Raw genomic sequence first — 9,666 nt, forward strand, 5'->3', positions numbered from 1 at the left:
CCCATTCATTCATTGTTGTATATTTTCCTCCGTGCCCACCCCTCCCCCCCAGTTCACTTTCTCTTTGAAAAGAAAAAAATAATTATTTCATCACTTTCAATCCCTTTTCAATCCCTTCTCCCACAAGACCACAGTCCACTTTAATATGCATCTCTTTTTCTGGAATCTTGTCATGAAAATAATGCCTAATATATATTCCTTTTAATCAGTTCTATCCCTCATCTGTTTCAATGCAGTATACATTATCCCCTCTTTTCTTAGGCTCCTCCAAACCCCAATGTCAGTCCCATTTTACAACAGTGGCACTATACACTATTTGTCCTTTTGTGACTGAGATATTCCACTCAGCATAATGTCCTCCAAAGTCACCCATTTTGTATTATATTTCATGAGCTCCTTGTTTTTCAATGCAGCATAGTATTCCATTCATTTGTTAATGAGCACTTAGATTGTTTCCAACACTTTGTTATTGTGAACAAAGCAGCAATAAGCATAGGTGTGCATATATCTGCTTGGGTGGAAGGTCGGGGTTTTTTTAGGGTATATTCCCAGTAGTGGAACTGCTGGATCAAATTGTATTTTATTTCCAACTTTTTAAAAAGTGCCATACTGCTTTCCATAGTGGTTGCACCATTTTACACTCCCACCAACAGTGACTAAAGGTTCCAATTTCTCCACAACTTCACCAGCATTTGTTTGTTCCTTGTTGCTCTGTTAAATTTTGCTATTCTTAACTGGGGTGAGATGATATCTCATAGTTATTTTGTGACTTTTTGTTTTTCTTGCACTGCTTTTAGTATTGTATTCTTATCTTTTAATTTGGAAAATTTGACTATGATATGTATGCATTTTTTTCCTTTTGGGGTCTAGTGTATTTGGTGTTCACTGTGCTTCTTGAATGTGGATTTCCCCATTCTTCACAACATGTGGTAGGGGGAGCTTTTTTCTGGTACTTCTTAGACTATTTTCTCAATGACTTGGGTGTCACTGCCATGTTCTGGAATTCCAGTCATATGTATGTTGTTCCTTTTTTGTTGTTGTTGTTCCTTTTGATGTCATCCCACATGATTCTAAAGTTTTCTTCATTTCCTTTATGTCTCTCCTTTGATTTTTCTTCTTGTGTGTTTCCAGTGAGGCCCTTGTCCAGCTCAATGACTGTTCTATCTTTTCAGTTCTATTTTTTTGTCCCACCAGCATGTTGTACACTTCTGCCATGTTGTTCTTTATATTCTGTATTGCATTTTCTTCAAATACTTATTGATGGAGATCAAAGACTTAATTTTAATTATGGATTCTAGATCAATCGAAAACATATTTTTCATGACCAGACAAACAAGCATGATAAATAAAGATGTCTAGAATTTAATTTAATTTAGATCCATAAACAATATTTATGAAGGAGCAGTCAAGAAATTAGATGATGTGTTACATTAGGCAAATTACTGCCAACAAACTCCTTAAAGTGCTAAACAATAAAGACGTCATTTTTTTTTAGAATTAAGATATGTCTGAGAAAAGACATCATTCTTGATCAGTAATACTGCTAACACTCATTGCTGTCCGGTCAGAACTGACTGAGAGTTGACTCTGATTAGGTTTCTGAGGCTGTAAATTGCTTTGGAGGAAGTTGTACATTTTCCTCCATTTGGAAACATTGTTAGATTCAAATTGCATTTAGGTGGCTGTCTGACATTCTACAGACTATCCCACCTGAGCTCCCTTGGTAGAGCAGAGGCTCAGAGCCAGTCCTTCAATGAAATCAATTGACATAGTGACTGAAATAATGGAATGAAATAAAACGGTGATGGTGGGAATGATGAGAATCTGCAGTCTTTCCATATGTTGTATACAGTGTATCTTTGAATCAAAGACAACTTGGTGACACCTAACAACAGCAACAACAACAACAACAACTTATATTTAATCCTTGTTTCACTGCATTTTAGGTTAGAAATAGAAAGAAAATCTTTTGTTGACTTAAAAAAGATTTCTTCAAATCTTGACTCAGTTCTCTGGTAGAGTTGCAAAGTTACCGATGCAGTCATTAAAAGACTTTGAGAATATATGAAATGGGGAAATCTGCTGTCAGAAACCTCGCCAGAGTATTGAAGAGCAATGACATTAATCTAGAGACTAAGGTGTGCCTGATCCAAGTCATGATCTTTACAATTACTTGCTATGCATCAGAGAGCTGGACAATGATTAGGGATGATAGAAGGAGAATTGATGCCTTTGAGCTGTGGTATTGGAGAAGAGTATTGAATATACTATGGACTGCTAGGAGAACAAACAAATTCATCCTGGAGAAGTTAAACCAGTCTGCTTCTTGAAGGCAAGGATTCTGAAGTTTCATCTGACATACTTTGGACATGATGCAAGGCAGGATCAGTCTTTGGAGAGGGATATCATGCTTGGGAGCGTCGAGAGACACTGCAGGAGAGGAAAACACTTGGTGAGATGGATTGATTCAGTGACTGGGGTAATGAGGGTAGGTGTATCAGAGACAATAAGATTGGCACAGGATCGAACAGAGTTTAGGGCTGTTATGCATAGGGTCACTATGAGTCGCACATGACTTGACATAACAACAACAACAACAACAAGTCTTTGAATTGTCATTACTGTGAAATACCTTGTCTTTTTCCATGGTACTGAGTGGTCTTCCTTTGTTTAAGACAGCAACTTTGATAATGGATAGAAAAGCCTTCAGGGGAACAAAACTAAAACTATCTCTAAAGGACAGAGACTTAGTTGTTACAAATAATTATCAGAACTTTTCAGGGCTAATGACAGTTTATAGGGTGCTCTGGTGGTCTAGTGGCAAGAAGCAACACTGCAATCTCAAAGGCACAGAGTTCAAGTCCACTAGCTGCTCCACAATGGAAGGATGGGTAACCTCCCGTGAGATTAACGATCTCTAAAAACCTGCCCAAGGGTCAGCTATGGACTTTTAACTCTGCAGTTAAAAAGCAACAATACTGCCAATGAGAGATCATAATAAGAATAAGACAAAGACAATTTGATTATTTTTCATGATACATCAAATATAATAAGAAAACCAATTTAAAAAATTTTAGATAACTGTTACTTTTGTTGTTAGGTGCGATCCGGTTGTCCAACACAGCTAAATAGTACCCTATCCTATGTCATCCTCGTGATCTTTGATCTGCTTGAGCCCATTGTTACAGTCAATCCATCTTGTTGATGAGTTTTCCATCTGAATTTCAAGACCATCTTAGAAATGGGTTTGTGGCACTGAACACCAATGATCAAAGACCGATGAGCTGTGGAATGAAATCAAGGTTATCATTCATGAAGAAAGAAAAGGGCATTTCAAAAACAGAGGAGAAAGGGAAAAATGAAATGCATATACAGCAGATACTCTAAAAATTGCACTGGAGAATCAAGAAGCTAAAACAAAGGACAAATATATGAAAATAAAAGTGCTGAATAGAAAATTTCAAAGGGCAGCTTGATAGGATGAAGAAATGGTAAGTAATTATGAGCAGAATATTTAATCTTTCTGAATGTAGGCATCTTCAACGGTAGATTTGGAATAATATTGATATTCCAAATTCTAATATAATTCTAATATTGTTATTCCATATTCTAATATAAATATATTATTTAAAACTGCATCACATAATGCATTTCAAATCCTGAAAACAATATCTTGCCAATGGTAAACAACAGCAAAAAAACAGACAAACAAACAACAAAAAAAAAACCCCAAAACAGCAACACACAAAACAAACAAACCCAAACCAAACAAAAATTATTTTGCTGTTAAATTGATTCCAACACAGAGTGATCATACAGGATAGAGTAGAAGAGATCCTTCCAACTTCTTAGGATGGAATCTTGCAGATAACCATGTCTTTCTTTACTTAGTGTTGTATCTAATTTTATTATGATTATATAATTACAAGAATTTCTTGATATCACTACATATCCTGTTAAAAGTTCTAGAAGTTGACCTGCTTTCTAAATTGTCTTGCAAATACAGTATTGTTGCTATGCACCTTCAAGACAGAACTAACTCATACCTGACCCTCCAGTGAGTTTTCAGAGGCTGTGAATTGCAAAAGAGAGTGTCCATCTTTATCCCAATAAGAACTCATATATTTGAATTGTGTGTCTTTGTATTGGTAGCACAATTCTTTCTCAGCACCAAAGAGCAATGGTGTCACTCTGGAGACTAAGGTGCATAGGATACAGGCCATGGTCTTTGCAATCACTTATCATACATCAGAAAGTTGGACAATGACTAGGAAAGATAAAAGGAGAAGAGACTCCTTTGAGCTGTGGTGCTGGAGAAGAGTACTGAATGTGCCATGGACTGCTAAGAAAACAGATTCACCCTGGAGAGGGTTAAACCAGGCTGCTCTTTGGAGACAAGGATTCTGGGGCTTCGTCTGACATTCTTTGGACATGTTGTAAGGAGGGACAGGTCCTTGGAGAGGGACATCATGCTTGGGAAGGTGGAGGGATGATGCAAGAGGTGAAGACCCTTTATGAGGTGGATTGATTCAGTGACTGGGGTAATCAGGATGGGTGTATCGGAAACAGTGCGATTGGCACAGGACAGAGCAGAGTTTAGGGCTGTTGTTCATAGGGTTGCTATGAGTCGCAAGCGACTTGATGGCACATGACAACAACAACAGGCCATGAAAGCTAGCGTGCTTGCGCTCGCGCGCTCTCTCTCTCTCTCGTAAGTACATTTAAAAATGTTCTCTATATTGTTGGAGAAGCAGTCTTTTTAAATGGAAATTTACTATCTTCTTTTGGCTTAATCTTGATACAGCTGGTTCTCCCCTTGCCCCCAATCAGGAAGTTTAAGAAGAATGTACAGACTGAATAGTAATAATATGCTATTCTTTGCATATGAAAATGGCAGTCCTGACCTGCCATTAGTAGGGGCACTGACAGCTATGGTAGATATTTCTAGATTCATAGCTTTTCCTTCCTGGCACCCCAGGCTTCTCAAAAGGGAAAGTGTAATTAGTGGCCTCAGAACGTAGCAACACTAATGAGGATGACCTTGACCTCATGAGAATAGTGTTCTGACTCCTTGATCCAAATAAGAATGGAAAACTTAAAAGTAATTTTAGAGTAGCTCCAACATTAGTCTTATGAGCATATATGCATATATATATATATATACACACACATATATACATATAAATAATTTTGTGATATTTATAATATTAACCTTAAGTAAAAAACTATTACACTGATAAATTTTATTACATTATTATTCCTTTTAACTCACATCAGAATTATTTTTTCTTTAACATTCCTTCAGTTAATAAGAATCAAACCATATTATAATAATTAAGGGTACTAAAATGCTTCAAGCTGCTTTTCTTCTTAAAAGACCCATTCATTATCTACCCATTAAGTCTATTTGAAATATATTATTAGAATGATACTACTACTGGAAATTTCAAAATTCTGTTTCTTTTCTCAATTGCTGTGCATTTAGATTGTTGTTGCTGTTGTTACGTGACTGAATAATGACAAAGAATTGTTTTCTTGTAAGAAAATACTTTCTCTTGTATTCTAACATCTGCTACATAGTTTATTTGGACCAATGCTGTAATTCTGAATTATGAAATTCAAAATTAAGAAGACAAAGATTCTCACCATAGCATTGGTATCATGATGATAGATGGGGAAGGGTTTGAGTTTGTTGACAATTACAGCTTGTTCAGCCCCACAACCAGAGTCAAGAAATCAAAAGATGAATTTCACTGGAAAAAATCTGTTGTCAGGGACCTCACCAGAGTACTGAGAAGCAATGAAGTCTGTCTGGAGACTAAGGTACACCTAGCCTAATCCAGGCCATGATCTTTTTGCAATTACTCGCTATGCATCAGAGAGCTGGACAATGACTAAAAATGACAAAAGAAAATTGATGCCTTTGAATTACGATGCTAGAGAAGTGTCTTGAACATATCATGTCAAGAAAACAAATGGGTCTGTCTTGGAGAGGGTGAAACTAAGTTTCTCCTTGGAGGCTAGGATTGGTTTGTTTTTTTTAATTTAATTTTATACTAGTTTATTTACAACGTTTGAATATTGTTTTTCCCACCAGATCTTTCCCATTTCCTTCAAATCCCCACTCATCAAATTGTGTGACTCTATGATAATATCCGATCCCTCCTCCCCCACCCATCCTCATCCTCTCCTTCCAGCTTAACTCCCCCTTGGATCCTTATACTCATTCTATAATAATAGTTTTATATGGGACTGATGTAGTTCACTCAGCATAATATGCTCTCCAATCCCTCCCAAATTAAGTAGTAATTAACAAAATCATTGCTCCTGAGTGCTGTAGTATTCCATTGGGTGAAGGTACCATAATTCATAATTTCTCAGTTCATTTGATTGTGGTTGAACATCTGGGCTGTTTCCATGTTTTTGCCATGGTGAATAACACTGCTGTGAACATTGGTGTAGAAGTCTCCATTTGTGCCTCAGTTCTCAGGGTATATTCCAAGCTGGGTCATATGGAATTTCTATGTTCAGTGTTTTGAGGAAGTGCCAAACTGCCTTCCAGAGTGATTGTATTATTTTCAGTTCCACCAACAATGTTGAAGAGTTCCTATCTCATCACATACTTTGGAACGTTTTTTATTTGCTGTCCTGTTAAACTTTGCCACTTCTATTGGAGTGAGATGGTATCTCATTTTGGTTTTGATTTGCGTCTCTCTTATTGAGAGGATAGGATTTTGAAGCTCCATGCTTTGGGCATCACAATTGGAAGGGTGGAGGGACAGCTCAGAAGAGGAAGACCCAGGATGAGAAGATGGATTGATACAGTAACTGGGGCAATGGGAGTAGGTGTGTCAGAGACACTGAGACTGGTTCAAGACAGGGCAGGCTTCAGAGCTGTTGTACATAGGGTTGTTACGTGTCACGGGAGGCTCAACAACACATAACAACAACAGCATCATTATTACTACATTTGTTTAATAAATTTATTGGTATTAAATCAACCAATGGTATGTCTATTCAAAAAAGAAACAGTGGGATTCTCATTAGGGAACTTTAATATTGTAGTCAGTAGGAAATTGTACTAACTCGAAGGTTAATCCCTCTCTGCTGTTCAAATCCACCAGCGGCTCTGCAGGAAAAAGATGAGCAAACTCCTCCCGTTCTGTTACAGCCTGTGGGAACCTGCTGGAGGAAGGGTCAGCAACAAGTTGGTTAAGACTGAAGGGCCATGAGAGTTAGAGTTTGCAAAAAAACGGGAGCTTTGGCTCTGTGTTGCCTGACTGTGTATGAAAAGGAAAGCACTTTTTGACCTTGGGCATTAACTTTCAGATAAGACATAAAACTAGAGCCTCTCTGAAAGAAGGGATTCACTAGCTCCAGTTTCCTGGCCACCTTTCAACTGGGGTAATTGCATTTTACTTCTTTCAAAGGCCCCTGGTTGGTTCCGTTCGATAAGGAACTCTTTCACTTCCTGCCTGAACAGTTACAGAATGTGGTGGCTGTGCTCTGGGAAATGGTTGCTGTGTTTGCTCTTCAGGTGAGCGAGCATCAACTGTGCAAATTGTGCAACACACACACATGCACACAAGGATTGCAGGCTGAAACTGCCACAGGAACAGTGTGCTTCTCCACACCTTCAGGTTTTCATAAACCTGGATCCCGTTTTGTTACTGATATGATAGAAATGAATCCCCCCCCTTTTTTGTCAGTGTATAAAAATATCCCAGTGGTGGAAGAAGATAATGGTTAATTAATTTTAGAGAAGCATGCACATTATAACCAAAGTCATAATATACAGAATAAAAGAACAGCACATTATTAAGGAAGGGATGGTATGTCGAATGTTCCATCTTGGGGCTCTAGGGAGAGTCCAATTGGTAGATGCATTACTGTGACTTACATTAAGAAAGCTTCAACACATGTGCAGCAATTTTTTAAGAAGATTTCCAGTAACCTCTAACGACTCCAGGTTGCTCTACACAATGAGAAAAGCAGAATTTGAGAACTCACCCTAAAGAGAGTAATAGCAGGATTTAGTTCCTAGTGGATTACAGTCCACATTATCAAACTACTGCACATTTGGCACAATTATGCACCACTGGCAGCCTTTTCTCAAAGGAAGCCTCATGTTAAATGAACACTTAGAATCATTTTGGAACTCATGCATCTTGCAGCTAACACTGTGCCCATCTGGTAGAGAAAGAATATCAGGGCTACAATATCATCAGTCCTTTCCCCTTAAAAGCTTTGATTTCATGAAAAGTGACCTCTCAAAATGCTTAAAAAATTGATTTAGAAAATTGGATAGTCTACAAAATGTGCTGAATAGGACAGAAGGGCATTCGGTACATAAATTACTGTCTTGCCCATTGTTGTTTTTAAGATGTCCTAGGGTCATGCAGGTTGGCTGCTTTTCTGTTTTGGTGTCCTATGAAGTCCATCTAGAAGATGTTCGGTGGGTACTAACAGACTGACTACGACATTTTTGCTCTAAGATGTGCTAGACCATTACTCTCCACTGTATAATTGGCACAGTAGATTTTAGAAAAGAATTTGGAACCATTAGAAAAGAAATACAGAGTCCAGTTTCCTGCTAGAACAAAACATGCGTGGAACTGCATTTCTAAGGATGAATGCAGTTTCCTTTCTTATTGTTACTGTGAAAACATCCTTCAAAAACTCTGTCTCAAATACTGGATAAAAACAAGTTAAGCCACTTGACTATGTATTCTGAATTCTAGCCTGAGCCTCCTTGCAGTAACACCTGTTTGGAACATGGTACAAAACATAACTGAAACAAATAAAAGCCTTCTGAAAAAAACCAAATTGACAAAGTTAAACATTTACATATCAAAAATCCTCTATAGCTTCTTCTCAAAGTAATGATTTCTTTATTTACTTTCGAAATGATTTATTTTTGCTTGATTCACAAGGCTCTGGACTTATCTAGTTGGCAAGACAGAATTTGTTGTTTGTTGTTATGTGCTGTCTTGCCTCCATTTATCCAGTCACTGAATCAATCTATTTCATCAAGGGTCTTCCTCTCTTGCACTGTCCCTCCACCCTCCCAAGCATGACATTCCTCTCCAAAATTAGAAATTGCAAAATACAATGGGAGCTTATGGCACCAAGGTTATGAATATGAATGAAAACTCAGAGGTGGCAAGACAGGAAGGTAGGATTTTAGGGGAAACGTGTAGGTCACACAATTTCTTAAACTACAGCAACCTTTATTATTTTTTAATCCTCAGTAGTTTCCAGAATGAGGCAAGGCAAAATAATCATGGCCACCATATTGTTTGCTTTATTCTTATGTTTGTACATTTATTTTCAACTTGTGCAGTTAAAAATGTTCATTTGTGATACTCAATTTTTCCCCCAGATTTACTGTTGAATAAAAAGTGTAATAGCTGTTTACACAGAAAAGGGAAAAGTAGATAAAACTTCATATTTCACCAGACTCCAAAATTATTTTATATAAGCTTGTTGTTATGATGTATCAAGTTCGAACCAACTCATAGTTGATCTTCCAGTAGGTTTTCATAGGCTATAAATCAGGAGTCTAAGTTGTGCCTGATCTAAGCCACGGTCTTTACAATTACTTGCTATGCATCAGAAAGCTGGACAATGACTAAGGATAATAGAAGGGGAATTGATGCTTTTGAA

The sequence above is a fragment of the Elephantulus edwardii genome, unplaced genomic scaffold (assembly GCF_000299155.1).
Source record: "Elephantulus edwardii isolate Elephantulus edwardi_28Jun2011 unplaced genomic scaffold, EleEdw1.0 scaffold00169, whole genome shotgun sequence".
In the NCBI taxonomy this organism is placed as follows: Eukaryota; Metazoa; Chordata; class Mammalia; order Macroscelidea; family Macroscelididae; genus Elephantulus; species Elephantulus edwardii.